General features: G+C 47.0%; 1 long non-coding RNA gene across 1 annotated transcript in view; it reads right to left on the reverse strand.

Moving 5' to 3' along the window:
• Positions 1–13,865, reverse strand: part of LOC135101112 (uncharacterized) — a 231,176-nt gene that overhangs the window by 127,605 nt on the left and 89,706 nt on the right. The window contains exon 2 of the long non-coding RNA XR_010269033.1: positions 11,585–11,619. This is a non-coding gene — a long non-coding RNA (uncharacterized LOC135101112). The remainder of the gene's footprint in view (positions 1–11,584; positions 11,620–13,865) is intronic.

Consider the following 13,865-nt stretch of genomic DNA (forward strand, 5'->3'; position numbering starts at 1 on the left):
TCGAATAAATGTATGAACGTAAATTCGATACATATTTGAGTTACGTACGCACATGAATAAATTCATACATACATGCATACATATATACATACATACATACATACATACAGTTACTACACTACACACACACACACACACACACACACACACACACACACACACACACACACACACACACACATACCAGTTTAATTACACGAATAAAAAAAAACGCTAATAAATGGCTTTCCAGTTAAAAGAAAACTAAAATAATGCATTTCCTCTCACATTCAAAACAACAACAACAACAACAACAACAACAACAACAACTTTAACGAAAAAAAAACACTCCTAACAAATTCATGCCCCCCCCCAAAAAAAAAAAAAGAGAGATAATATAAAACGGACCAAAAACACAAGAATTCCCATTAATACTACAAATATCCCCGCGAGAGGAAACCGTTCCTTTCTCATAAAATTAATCGAGAGAGAGAGAGAGAGAGAGAGAGAGAGAGAGAGAGAGAGAGAGAGAGAGAGAGAGAGAGAGAGAGAGAGAGAGAGAGAGAATACAGATGCGAATGAAAATGTCTTGTCTTGAGATGTGAGCAACGTTCGTTGTTCGCAGCTGTAGGTGACATCAATAATATAACGAGTTTGCCTTAACAGGATCAAGGCAGGTGATTCTGAGACGGAGAGAGAGAGAGAGAGAGAGAGAGAGAGAGAGAGAGAGAGAGAGAGAGAGAGAGAGAGAGAGAGAGAGAGAGAGAGAGAGAGAGAGAGAGAGAGAGAGACAGAGAGGCAAAAGAGATAATGAATAAAGATGACAGGGTTAAATAAACAATAAACTAGGAGATATAAAGAGGAAGGAAGGAACGAAGAAGTGACAGTGACAGAGGGGAAGAAAGAAGGAAGGAAGAAAAGAAAGAGATAAAAAAATAAGAAACAAATGCAAAGAAAGAAGGAAGGAAGGAAAGAAGTAAGGAAGGCAGATAAGTGAAAAAAAAGTTAAAAACTAATTGAGAGAGAGAGAGAGAGAGAGAGAGAGAGAGAGAGAGAGAGAGAGAGAGAGAGAGAGAGAGAGAGAGAGAGAGAGTGAATGAGTGAATGAATTAGCTCATTAACTAATATATAAATAATAAATGAATGAATGAAGGGAAGGAATTGAATGACAGGACGGAAGGATGGACAACTGAAAAAGAAGGGGAATATTGAATTTACATGGAAGAAGAAAATAACAGGAAATTGTGGTTGATAGAAGAGGAAGAAGAGGAGGACTACAATAATAAAAAAAAGAGGATGCCATTGTGTAACAGCTGCATAACATTATAGAAGAAAATACCTATGAAAAATTAATGAGAGGAAGAACGTGACATAAATACAAAGAAACACAAAGGGACACAAAGCAAAACCAACAGCAATAGACCTTTTCCTTCTTATTAAGTTGTGTGATGGTAAGAATATAGAAGTTTAAACATGATATTTAACAGGATAGGAGAGGAAGGTGAGGAGAGGAGGAAAGAAAATAGATGATAAGAGAAGAGAGGAAGGAAAAGAAAAATAATATCTGAAGAAAGGTAAGAGAAAAGGAAAGAGAGGTCAGAAGAGAAGAGGATAGCGAGAGAGGAGCAGAAAGGGGGAGAAGGGAAAGGGAAAGAGATGGTGAGAAAAGAGGAAGAAAAGAAAAGAAAAATGTTAAGATGCAAGAAAAGAAAAGAGAAGACAGAGAGTAGAAAGAAGAGGAAAAAAGAGTGAGGAAAAAGAAAGGAGGAAAGGAGAGTAAGAGATACGTAGAGAGAGAAAAAAAATCAATATATCAGTTGACAATTATGAGGAAGAATGGAAAAAAAAGACATACAAGAGAAGAATAGTGGGGGGAAGAAAGAAACAAACGGAAGGAAGGAAGGAAGGAAGAAGACAAGGAGAAGGGAAGAGAAAAAGTGGCAGCGTATGCTGAAGACTGTACACTCTCTCGCTCTTAGTACCGCCTCCACAGCGGGCCGTCAGTGAGTTGAACAGGCAGCTTAGACTGGTGGAGCAGTGGGGAGAAGTGTGGCAGGTCAGCTTTTCTTCAAAGAAGACGCAGGCCATGGTCATCTCACGGTCTCCAGGTGCCTCTCAAGCAATCACAGGACAGCTGTACTTTGGGGGCAAGAGCCTGCCACTTCAAGACCATGTCAAGGTCTTGAGAGTGTCTGTGGATCGTGGCCTGCACTTTGACCACCACATCGCTGCCATCGCCAATCAAGCCTCATTGAGAGTCTCTGGCCTGCGTAGGGTGGCACCAAGCCTCGACTCGCGTAACATCCACACCCTGTACAAGGCATAAATACGTCCTTGCCTTGAGTACGGTGTCCTGTCCTGGATGTCTGGCGCTACCACCCACATGCAGAGACTCGATGCAGTCCAGCGGCGTGCCCTGCGACTTTTTTTTTTTTTTTTTATGTAGGAAGGACACTGGCCAAGGGCAACAAAAATCCAATAAAAAATATGCCCACTGAAATGCCAGTCCCATAAAAGGGTCAAAGCAGTGGTCAAAAATTGATGAATAAGTGTCTTGAAACCTCCCTCTTGAAAGAATTCAAGTCATAGGAAGGTGGAAATACAGAAGCAGGCAGGGAGTTCCTGAGTTTACCAGAGAAAGGGATGAATGACTGAGAATACTGGTTAACTCTTACGTTAGAGAGGTGGACAGAATAGGGGTGAGAGAAAGAAGAAAGTCTTGTGCAGCGAGGCCGCGGAAGGAGGGGAGGCATGCAGTTAGCAAGATCAGAAGAACAGTTAGCATGAAAATAGCGGTAAAAGACAGCTAGATATGCAACATTGCGGCGGTGAGAGAGAGGCTGAAGACAGTCAGTTAGAGGAGAGGAGTCGATGAGACGAAAAGCTTTTGATTCCACCCTGTCTAGTAGAGCAGTATGAGTGGAACCCCCCCAGACATGTGAAGCATACTCCATACATGGACGGATAAGGCCCTTGTACAGAGTTAGCAGCTGGGGGGTGAGAAAAACTGGCGAAAACGTCTCAGAACGCCTAACTTCATAAAAGCTGTTTTAGTTAGAGATGAGATATGAAATTTCCAGTTCAGATTATAAGTAAAGGACAGACCGAGGATCTTCAGTGTAGAAGAGGGGGACAGTTGAGTGTCATTGAAGAAGAGGGGATAGTTGTCTGGAAGGTTGTGTCGAGTTGATGGATGGAGGAATTGAGTTTTTGAGGCATTGAACAATACCAAGTTTGCTCTGCCCCAATCAGAAATTTTAGAAAGATCAGAAGTCAAGCGTTCTGTGGCTTCCCTGCGTGAAATGTTTACCTCCTGAAGGGTTAGACGTCTATGAAAAGACGTGGAAAAGTGCAGGATGGTATCATCAGCATAGGAGTGGATAGGACAAGAAGTTTGGTTTAGAAGATCATTAATGAATAATAAGAACAGAGTGGGTGACAGGACAGAACCCTGAGTGTCTGAGGTCTCATCAACTCCTCTCCTCAAACTGACTGTCTTCAGCCTCTCTCACCGCCGCAATGTTGCATATCTAGCTGTCTTCTACCGCTATTTTCATGCTAACTGCTCTTCTGATCTTGCTAACTGCATGCCTCCCCTCTTCCCGCGGTCTCGCTCCACAAGACTTTCTTCTTTCTCTCACCCCTATTATGTCCGCCTCTCTAATGCAATAGTTAACCAGTATTCTCAATCATTCATCCCTTTCTCTGGTAAACTCAGGAACTCCCTGCCTGCTTCTGTATTTCCACCTTCCTATGACTTGAATTCCTTCAAGAGGGAGGTTTCAAGACACTTATTCATCAATTTTTGACTACTGCTTTGACCCTTTTATGGGACTGGCATTTCAGTGGGCATTTTTTTTTATTGGATTTTTGTTGCCCTTGACCAGTGTCCTTCCTACATAAAAAATAAAGTGAAGCTGGCTTCACATTTATATTTATACCTTACTTTATACCTTATGTAATTATTATGTTTTTTTTAAATAGTTTTACATCCAACGTAAAACTTTCAATCTTATTGTGGATATGTTTAAATAAAAAAAAAAGAGGAAGGAAGGGAGGGGAGGGGAGAAGAGGCAGGTGTGAGGGGCAAGGTCTCCTGCTTTCTTGTTTTGAAGGGTGTGGGAGGAGGGAGGGAGGGGGAAGGGAGGGGGAGGAGGGAGAGAGCAGGTGCAATAGTGGGAACTACAGAATGACAAGAGGGAGGTAGGGAAGTTGTAGAGAGAGAGAGAGAGAGAGAGAGAGAGAGAGAGAGAGAGAGAGAGAGAGAGAGAGAGAGAGAGAGAGAGAGAGAGAGAGAGAGAGAGAGAGAGAGAGAGGGAAGGGAAGGACGACATGAAAGATAAAAAACAAACTAGAATGAAATATGAGCCAAAAAAAGAGATGAAATAAAACGAATTAGTTGAAAATAAATAAAACGGGGAAATAAGAGCAGGGGGGAAAATAAAGAAGAAAAAAACACAAGAGAAAAAAAAAACATGACGTTAGGGAAGTGAGAGAGAGAAGTGAGTGGCAGGTGCTGGAAACAGATAATGGGAGGAGGAAAAGGGAGTGAGAGGAAAGAAGAGGGAGAGGGGGAGAGAAGAAGTAGAGATGTGGGTTGGAGCGGTGTGTGCGGTTTGGTAGACAGCAAAACGGAGGGTGTAAGAGGAGGAGAAAGAGGAGGAGGGAGATGAGGACCTGCATTCCTTCTCGGTAGGTGGGAGGAGAGACAGGTGATGCTGAGGTGGCGGGCAGGTGAGGGACATCTGCCGCCACGCTCCGACCTGCATACCCGTCTTACCATGGAAAACAAGGTAACAGGCGATGTGGCGATAACCAACGGTAGAGAGAGAGAGAGAGAGAGAGAGAGAGAGAGAGAGAGAGAGAGAGAGAGAGAGAGAGAGAGAGAGAGAGAGAGAGAGAGAGCGTTACGTAGATTTACATAGACACAGGCCACAACAGACCTTGCGGGCCTTCCGAGGTGACCTGATCTAGGGCCATTAAGAAAATAATAGAAAAAGAAGAGAACTGGAAAGCAAAGAAAAGGACAGAAAAGCAGAGAGAGAGAGAGAGAGAGAGAGAGAGAGAGAGAGAGAGAGAGAGAGAGAGAGAGAGAGAGAGAGAGAGAGAGAGAGAGAGTGAGTGAGTTCCAGATAACGGTCGGCGACTCAGACTAGAACACATACAAGAAAAAAAAAGGAAAAATAAAGAGGAGGAAATGACAACTAAGGGAAAAGTGTTGGGTGGAGAGGATGAAGAAAAACAAAAATACTAGGAAGTTTCTGAAAAATAACCACAAAAAGAGAACAAGTTGACGGAGTAAAGGTGCCTTTGAAAACATCATTAGTACTCAGAGGAAGAAGTTATTTTCCCAAGTCAAAATGAACGCAGGAAATTACTAGCACTATGAGCTGCGGCAAATAATTAGGGTAATTTTTGCAAGCTGCTTTCTCGTGCGACCGTGAAAGTAGCAAGTATCATGGGTGGGTGCGTGTGGTGGTTGGGGATGGGGTGGGAGAGCGAAAGAGGAAGAGGGAATGGAAGGAGAAGGGAGGAAGTGTGGAGGATGAGTAGAAGGGTGTGTGAGTGGGTGTGCGTAGGTGTGTGTGGGCGTGTGTGCGTGTGCGTGTGTGAGTGATCACTTGGGTAAGTTATTCCGGGCGTGTTTGAGTACTTGTTCGTGTGCATAAAAGTGCAGACATGTTCATTTGAATTTCTTGTGCATGCGTAACTTTCCGTGTGTGTGTGTGTGTGTGTGTGTGTGTGTGTGTGTGTGTGTGTGTGCTAGTTTTGCTTGTGTGCAGGCGTGTGTGCATCATGCATTAGTTTGACGTGCTCGAATTAAATAAGAACTTTTTAATTTTCCTTTTTTTTCACCCCCTTCAACAACGCTCTCCTCTTCCTCCTCCTCCTCCTCCTCCTCCTCCTCCTCCTCCTCCTCCTCCTCCTCCTCCTCCTCCACCTCTTCCTCTTCTCGCCCAGCATGCCGACTCTTCACCTTTAACACCAACAGGTAAATAGCTGCTTCAAAACACGTACCAATTAATGAGCACAAAAGCCCCACTATCACAGATTAATATTCAGCTGATAAGCTTAACAATCGCCAAATGAGAAAGGCCCCAAAACCTCGCCATTGACTCGTTATCAAATCACGGAAAATATTATACCTCATAACAATTTCAATTTGAGCCAGAAATGAAATATTCACCAGGTGTAATATGTATGTATATGTAAAGGTCTGTTTTAGTGATTCCGCCGCCGCGTGGGGAAGTTATGATGGTGGTGGTGGTGGTAGTGGTGGTGGTGGTGGTGGTGGTAATAGTACTCGTAATGATGATAATTAAATATAGGAGCATCTTGCTTTGAATTTTTTTTTTTTTGCCTCTTTTTTTTCCGATAATCAGGTTCAGACAAAAAGATGGACGAACACACAAACACGCACACACACACACACACACACACACACACACACACACACACACACACACACACACACACACAGAGAGAGAGAGAGAGAGAGAGAGAGAAACACACACACACACACAGCTGCCACAGTCCAACAATTCTTCGTGGGGGCCAAGGACACGAGGGATCAAAGAAATTAAAAAAATTACGCGCCGTACAGGGCGAGGGATGGAGGAGTGGAGGACGGCAACGGTGGAGAGGAGGAGGAGGAGGAGGAGGAGGAGACGAGTCTTCCAACTGGCGACATCTTCCTCTTTCCCTTCCAATCCACCCTTAATTCAATCCACCACATTCAATTATCCTCAATTTACCACCTTCCATCCTACAGTCCTATGCCCTCCACACGCAATCCACCTCCTCCCTTTCACCACCTGCCTCCATCCCAGCATCACCCAAGATTACAAACCTCTATCACCCTATGCTTCCACTCCTTCCCATCCACCAAGCCGCTATCCTTCCCTCAGCCCCGTCCCTTTATGCCTCCACTCCCTTATCCACCCTTTCCAACAACCAGCAGTATCTTATCTAGGCCATCCTGTCAACCCCAAAATGGAGCTAAGGACAGAATATATCTCTTAAGTAAACCTAAAAAAACACGTAGCCACAAAGGTCTACCGCAGAAAGCTGGCTGAAGCAGAGAAAAGCGTAGAAGGGAGAAGTGCGCCTGGCTGTGGTGGCTCTCCAGGCCGCTCTGTATACCCGGACGAGGCCAAATAAAGGAGCATGTTGGGCGAGGATATTTACCCCGTAGGTCCTCAAGAAAGGAGAAGTAAACACTAATTTTCCTGAGAAGATAAAAGGAGGCAGCCAGAGTGGTGTGTGTACAAACGGCACGCAAACAACGGTGACACGGAGGCTTAAGAATCGGTAACTGGTAACTGACAAGACACTATAATAGACACGCATTTTTTTTTTTTTATTAAGGGATAAGAAAAAGAGATGCGGTGGAGTTAACATCGAGTAATGAAGCTCTGTAACCATTGAGAGTCCGTATTTGGAGTGTGTAGGTTACAAATGTACTACTTCGGGAGGTGTTTGAGGCGAGCAGTGACATCGGCAGAGGAGGTCGTCTTCCCCCTGGAGGAGAGATTGTTCCCGTCTGGAGCCGTCGTCTCCCGCTGTCTTAATTGGTGATCCGCGACGAGTCCTCCGTATCATTATCCCGCGATATTGGGACGGGGAGGTGGCGCCGCGTTTCTCCCAACGGCCTGGCAACAGACGGATGGTGCGCGTGTGTGTGTGTTTGTGGTGTCAACGCGTGGGCTTGTGTGTAAGCGTTCTCTCTCTCTCTCTCTCTCTCTCTCTCTCTCTCTCTCTCTCTCTCTCTCTCTCTCTCTCTCTCTCTCTCTCTCTCTCTCTCTCTCTCGACAGCCTTTCTCCTCTCCTATTCCCTCCCTCCTTTCCTTCTTCACTTCTCCTCCATACCATCCCTGATTTCCTCCCTTCGACAAATCAATCTACTTTCCTCCCCTTCTACCATCACCATCATCCTCACCTCCTCCTCATCTTCTGTTTATCTCCCCTTGCTATCTCTTACATCTCTTCATTTCTCCATATTTCTATTCTTTCATTTCTTGTCTGTTGGTTCTCTTCTAGTCCCCTTCCTCCTCATCCAGCTCCTCCTCCTTGTCATCTTTCTTCTCGTCCTGCTCTGAAGGCGTCGGACACTCTCCCTTTAATGACACCTCAGGTTGATGCCTCTTCCCAGTTTATGGCGGTAATCCAGTTTTTGTGGCATTCAGACGGAGGCGGGAGCAGGGCGGCGTTGACCTCGCACCCTACCCCCTCCTTCCACATCCCACCCTCCTACCCGGACACATGGGAGTCGGTCAGGTCATGAGGTCATCCCAATGAGAGGTAATAACATGTACCGGGAAGATAACTAAAGATAAAAGGAACACTTCGCGTCCGGCCAGCGTGTTCTGAAGGAAGCACCTAATGAGTTTTCGTCACTGGATTGCAGGTTCGGTTACCACGAAGGGGACGTCTCGGGTATTGTTCGAGTGGCATCGCTCGTCCCTTCAACACGTCCGGCCAGTCGCGGAGTCTTTTTACTGCCAGGGAATGACGTACGTGCATCAGATTTTTCCATAAAGCCTCACTGCATCCATATATTATACGTTTTCAGTACTTAAGCTCACAGTCAGTTATTATAATACAAGATAATTCAATATTATTATGTTGTAAGGTTTATATATTGCAAGGTCTCTCTCTCTCTCTCTCTCTCTCTCTCTCTCTCTCTCTCTCTCTCTCTCTCTCTCTCTCTCTCTCTCTCTCTCTCTCTCTCTCTGTGTGTGTGTGTGTGTGTGTGTGTGTGTGTGTGTGTGTGTGTGTGTGTGTGTGTGTGAATATTTATAACCCGCAAGCGACGAGGAACAAGCAGGAGGAAGGTTCGCCTGCCATCACTTCCCACAGCCTACCTATCACACAGACGCTGGTTCTGCCACTCATTACTTTTATCACCTCAAGGCGCCATTCCTGTCCTCAGCCTTCCTTCCATCCTTTGCCCTCCGACACTCATGTTTCACTAAACTCCAATCTAAACCACAGAGGTATTTTGAAAGACTTAAGCGAACACTAATAAAATAAAATCAATAAACCGTCCCATTCGATAACACACACACACACACACACACACACACACACACACACACACACACACACACACACACACACACAGACACGCCGAATACCGACCACTGACTCGATAGAAAAAATATACTCAGATACAGTTCAGATAAAAAAATCATGATATAACGAGAATTTCTAAAGAATGACATGTGTGGCAAATAATCCAGATATTAGTTAATAAATACAGAGGGATACAGATACATGTGCGCGTCTCGTTCCCTTACTGAAACAGGTTACAATTGATCAACAGAAGGGATGGCCAAGGACTGCTGCTGACAGGACTTAACACAGATAATGACACGCATGACTGACTGTCCACGCCACACCGCTGCTCAGCCCCGCGCCCTCCAGCCTGCCTTGAGTACCCAGCAAGAGAGAGAGAGAGAGAGAGAGAGAGAGAGAGAGAGAGAGAGAGAGAGAGAGAGAGAGAGAGAGAGAGAGAGAGAGAGGTGCCGATGGAAGGGCGCCAAAGAGAGGAGGAGGCGACAGAAGAGTGACAATTCGTGGCGATAGATTTATGTGGTGTAAATATAATTATCAGCATGAGATATGACGTCATTTTTATGCTGAGTAACTAGTTTTCTTTTTGGGTGGGTATGTAAGGGTGTGTGCGTGTGTGTGTGTGTGTGTGTGTGTGTGTGTGTGTGTGTGTGTGTGTGTGTGTGTGTGTGTGTGTGTGTGTGTGTGTGTGTGTGTGTGTGTGTGTGTGTGCTATCACCGGTGGTCTAATCAGACATAGTATATTCGTAGTAATTAGTTATACAGCATCATGTGTGTGTGTGTGTGTGTGTGTGTGTGTGTGTGTGTGTGTGTGTGTGTGTGTGTGTGTGTGTGTGTGTGTGTGTGCTCTACGACTCAACGCGCACACCACTCACACCATCACCACATCACTCCAACAACCATTCACTCACACTTCCCATTTAGCACATTCATTCGCTACCCTCATGTTCTCTCCTTTATGTCTCCCTCGAGGATGCTGTCCCTTCCCCCCTCCCTCCTTTCCCTCCCCTCTCCCTCTCTCCCACTCACACATTCCCACCACGTCTATCCCCACAAACCGCCACCCTCCCTACCACGCCCCGCCCCGCCCCGCCGTGCCCTGCTCTGATTAACCCGCCATAAAGTGACAGATTAAACATTTCGTCTCCTCGAGTGCATCTTGGCCCCCATCAGCGCCCACAACAGCCATTAACACCGCCCACCGCAGCTATTATCGCCGCCCACCACGTCTTCACAGCATCTCTGGCCCCTTTAACTGCCGCCACCAAGTCCATCGCAATCACCCACACAACCAACACTGTATGGCCGTCAGCCACCTTTTTACTGCCAACACTATAGCTAAACGCCCTCCACCGCCACCATGCAATCGGTTTTACTGGCAACAAAAGCTTTCATATGCCGCTACTACTATTACTACCACCATCACTGCATACGCCTACTGCTGCTGTCATCACCATCACCACCTCCTTCCCTCTCTCCCTTGACACCATTCCTATCACGTCACCATCACAACGCGACACTAAACGGATGGACACCACTGTTACGACCACCCTCACTGTAACCACCACGTCTTCGCCACCAGGCAGATCACGTCTCTTCGTCACCATAGTTACCAGAATCACCGTCACTTTTCCCACTATTCTTAGTCACCCATTCCTATCCTCTGTGTCTCAATCTCTCAATCTCCACCACCACCGCCGCCAGGATAGCCACCAGCCCTCTCCACCACCACCACCAACACCACCACGCCGACCACCACCTTCACCACCACCACTCGGCTCTATCACCTGTACGCCACCTGCAATCCTAATAGTTTCATCCGGGAAGTGGGTGAGTTTCCATGTGCAAGTGCAGAAAAAGGAAGGAGTTAATGATGAGAGAGAGAGAGAGAGAGAGAGAGAGAGAGAGAGAGAGAGAGAGAGAGAGAGAGAGAGAGAGAGAGAGAGAGAGAGAGAGAGAGAGAGAGAGAGAGTGTGTGTGTGGTGTTGGCAGTGCGCGGCGGTGCTGATATTGTTGATAGGATGTAGGGGAGAGAAGGGAAGAGGATGAAGTGAGAAGAGGAGGAGAAGGAAGAGAAGAGGTTATCCCCCTACCTCTTTCCTCCGTTCCTCCCTTCCTCCTATAGTAGACGGTGAGCCAGATGGTAGGCGAGACGCGACGCACCAAGGTTACAGTCCTCTCTCTCTCTCTCTCTCTCTCTCTCTCTCTCTCTCTCTCTCTCTCTCTCTCTCTCTCTCTCTCTCTCTCTTCATCTACATGGTTTCATCCCAATCATCTTTCTTTCCCATTTTTCCACTTCCACTTAATTTTCTTCGTCATTCTTTTCCTGACACCCCACTCCCTCTTCCTCCTGCCTTCCTTCAGTCTTTCATTCCCATTTACAAATAAACTCTAAACTTTCAATGTTGTTTTCGTTTCCAATGACTTGCCACGAATTGCTTTTCACTTTTTTTTTTACTACATAATAAAATAGGTTCCATAAAGGATCAGCGTCAATTTGCAATCAGATAAACCCATCAAGCTGACACACCTTGTGCAGGGAGCGTCCTCCTCTGCCCGCGTCACCTGCAAATAAGGAGAAAAATAGGTAAAAAAAACAGACAATTAGCAATGCAGCATCGCTGATTGCTTCTCTTGGTCCCCATTCATCTGTTAACAGATTACTGTGTGTGTGTGTGTGTGTGTGTGTGTGTGTGTGTGTGTGTGTGTGTGTGTGTGTGTGTGTGTGTGTGTGTGTGTGTGTGTGTGTGTGATGTTCATATAGACACAGCATATGTTGTTTATCAAGCGCGTTTTTTCTTTATCGTATACCTGGAGAGAGAGAGAGAGAGAGAGAGAGAGAGAGAGAGAGAGAGAGAGAGAGAGAGAGAGAGAGAGAGAGAGAGAGAGAGAGAGAGAGAGATCCTTTAAAGCACAACACACGCTACCAATAAGAATTCTTCCCCAACGACAATAAAATATCTAATTAAGGCATAACAGAGCAACAGGTCGCCGCCAAATCATAAGTCTCGTATTTATCATGGTTCACTCAGATACAACTCCAAGGCCAGACTTCCTGCAGTCCACGTCCCGCGCCACGCCATCAGCTGAGGCGCCATAAGTCCACCTGATAAGATGTTAATTTGTCACTACACATGAGCGCCTGCCTCACGCCTCTCCTCTCTGGCGCAGCTTTTAAAGAACTAAATTAAAGATGACATGTGTGTGTGTGTGTGTGTGTGTGTGTGTGTGTGTGTGTGTGTGTGTGTGTGTGTGTGTGTGTGTGTATGTGTGTGTAGAGCCATGAGCTTCATAAGAAAATAAAAAGTTCACTAACCCATTATAACTTCCATTCCCACTCAGACATTGAAATGAAAAGCCTTAGTGAAGGACAGGCAATACACAGATAACTAATAACAGTGTAACAGTCAGTTAAGCTACATTGTACGTAATAAATATTTGGGGCGCCTGGGGATCATCACGTTGTTTATGGAGCGATGAGGAGGAAGCGGTGGCCGGGAGAGGAAGTGAGGGAGCTTTGTTGGGAATGACATGAATGTGCTGGAGAAGGCGATGACGTGAGGAACAGGTGCTAGAGAGGATGTCCCACGCTGCTCCGGTAGTGCTACTGAGGGGCGAGGAGTGATTGAGACTGACGATGAAACAGGATAGTGCTGACGGTGTGGGAGGGGGGGAGTTACTTTCCGCACCACCATCACTCCACCTCCACTCACGTTCGGGCAGTGACTTGTGATGCAAATTTTCCAGACAAACGTGAGGTTCATAGACATCAGGCACATTAGGACATGTCTGATGCACTGCCAGGTAAAGAACACATGCTACTGGCTCCAGGAGGGTGTCTCCACTTGTGATTGGTCAATAGTCGAAACACCTGGTGTTTATGTAGGCTCCACCACCTGGTAGTGACGTCACCACAGCGTGAATGACAAGTGAGAGAGGGTGACCATGAGGGAGAGAGGTAAGGGGGGGAGAAAGGAAGGAAGGGATGAAGGAAGGGAAGAGAGAAGTAGTGAAAAGGAGAAAGAAGAGAGAGGGAAAAAGTTAGAAAGGAAAGGGAAGAATGAGGGAAGGGATAAAAGGAGAATGTTTGAGAATGAGAGGAAGAGCGGGAATGAGAGGGTGAATGGGAAGGAAGAGAGTGATGGTGGAGGGATGGGGGGAGGTCCCGAGCTTATTTGAAGGCCAGTGAGTCTTGGTCGCATGAGATGCCGAGGCACGTGCTGAGGGCCGCTGTCTCCACCGCCGCTGCAGCTGCCGCCGCCGCACGTGCCGCCTCCCACACCACTTGGCGTCCGAGGGTCACCTGCTGCCGCCCACCGCCACAACAGCCTACCACAACCACCAACACCATCTCTACCAACAACAACTGGGCCGCCACCACCATCAGCACCACCACAACCACGCCCACCACACCCATCACCGCCGCCGCCGCCGTCACCGCTTCGCTGCCTCCAAGAGGGGACACACCCCGCCGCCGGCAGCACCGCGTCGGTCGGCGAGATGGTCCACACCAGCTGCCACTCGCTCGCCGAGACCCTTCACCCTCCCGTACCGGCCCAGCCTGAGGGGCAGGAGGGGTGAGGGTGGGGAGAAGGGGTGTCCGCGCTGCCCCCTCACGTACCCGCTCGTCGGCAGCCAGACACCAAGGCCTAACTAACACAGTGGCGGTTCATTCACCACGTCGAGGAAGGACCGTGGCCTTGTCGCCTCCCATGTGGCTCACGGGGAGTAAAAACTGGTTGTGGAGGCTGGCTGGCTGGCCGCTTCACCACCACCACCAACACCCGGCTCTTCCTGTTGTTTGCCGGCTG

The sequence above is a fragment of the Scylla paramamosain genome, chromosome 6 (assembly GCF_035594125.1).
Source record: "Scylla paramamosain isolate STU-SP2022 chromosome 6, ASM3559412v1, whole genome shotgun sequence".
NCBI classification, from domain to species: domain Eukaryota; kingdom Metazoa; phylum Arthropoda; class Malacostraca; order Decapoda; family Portunidae; genus Scylla; species Scylla paramamosain.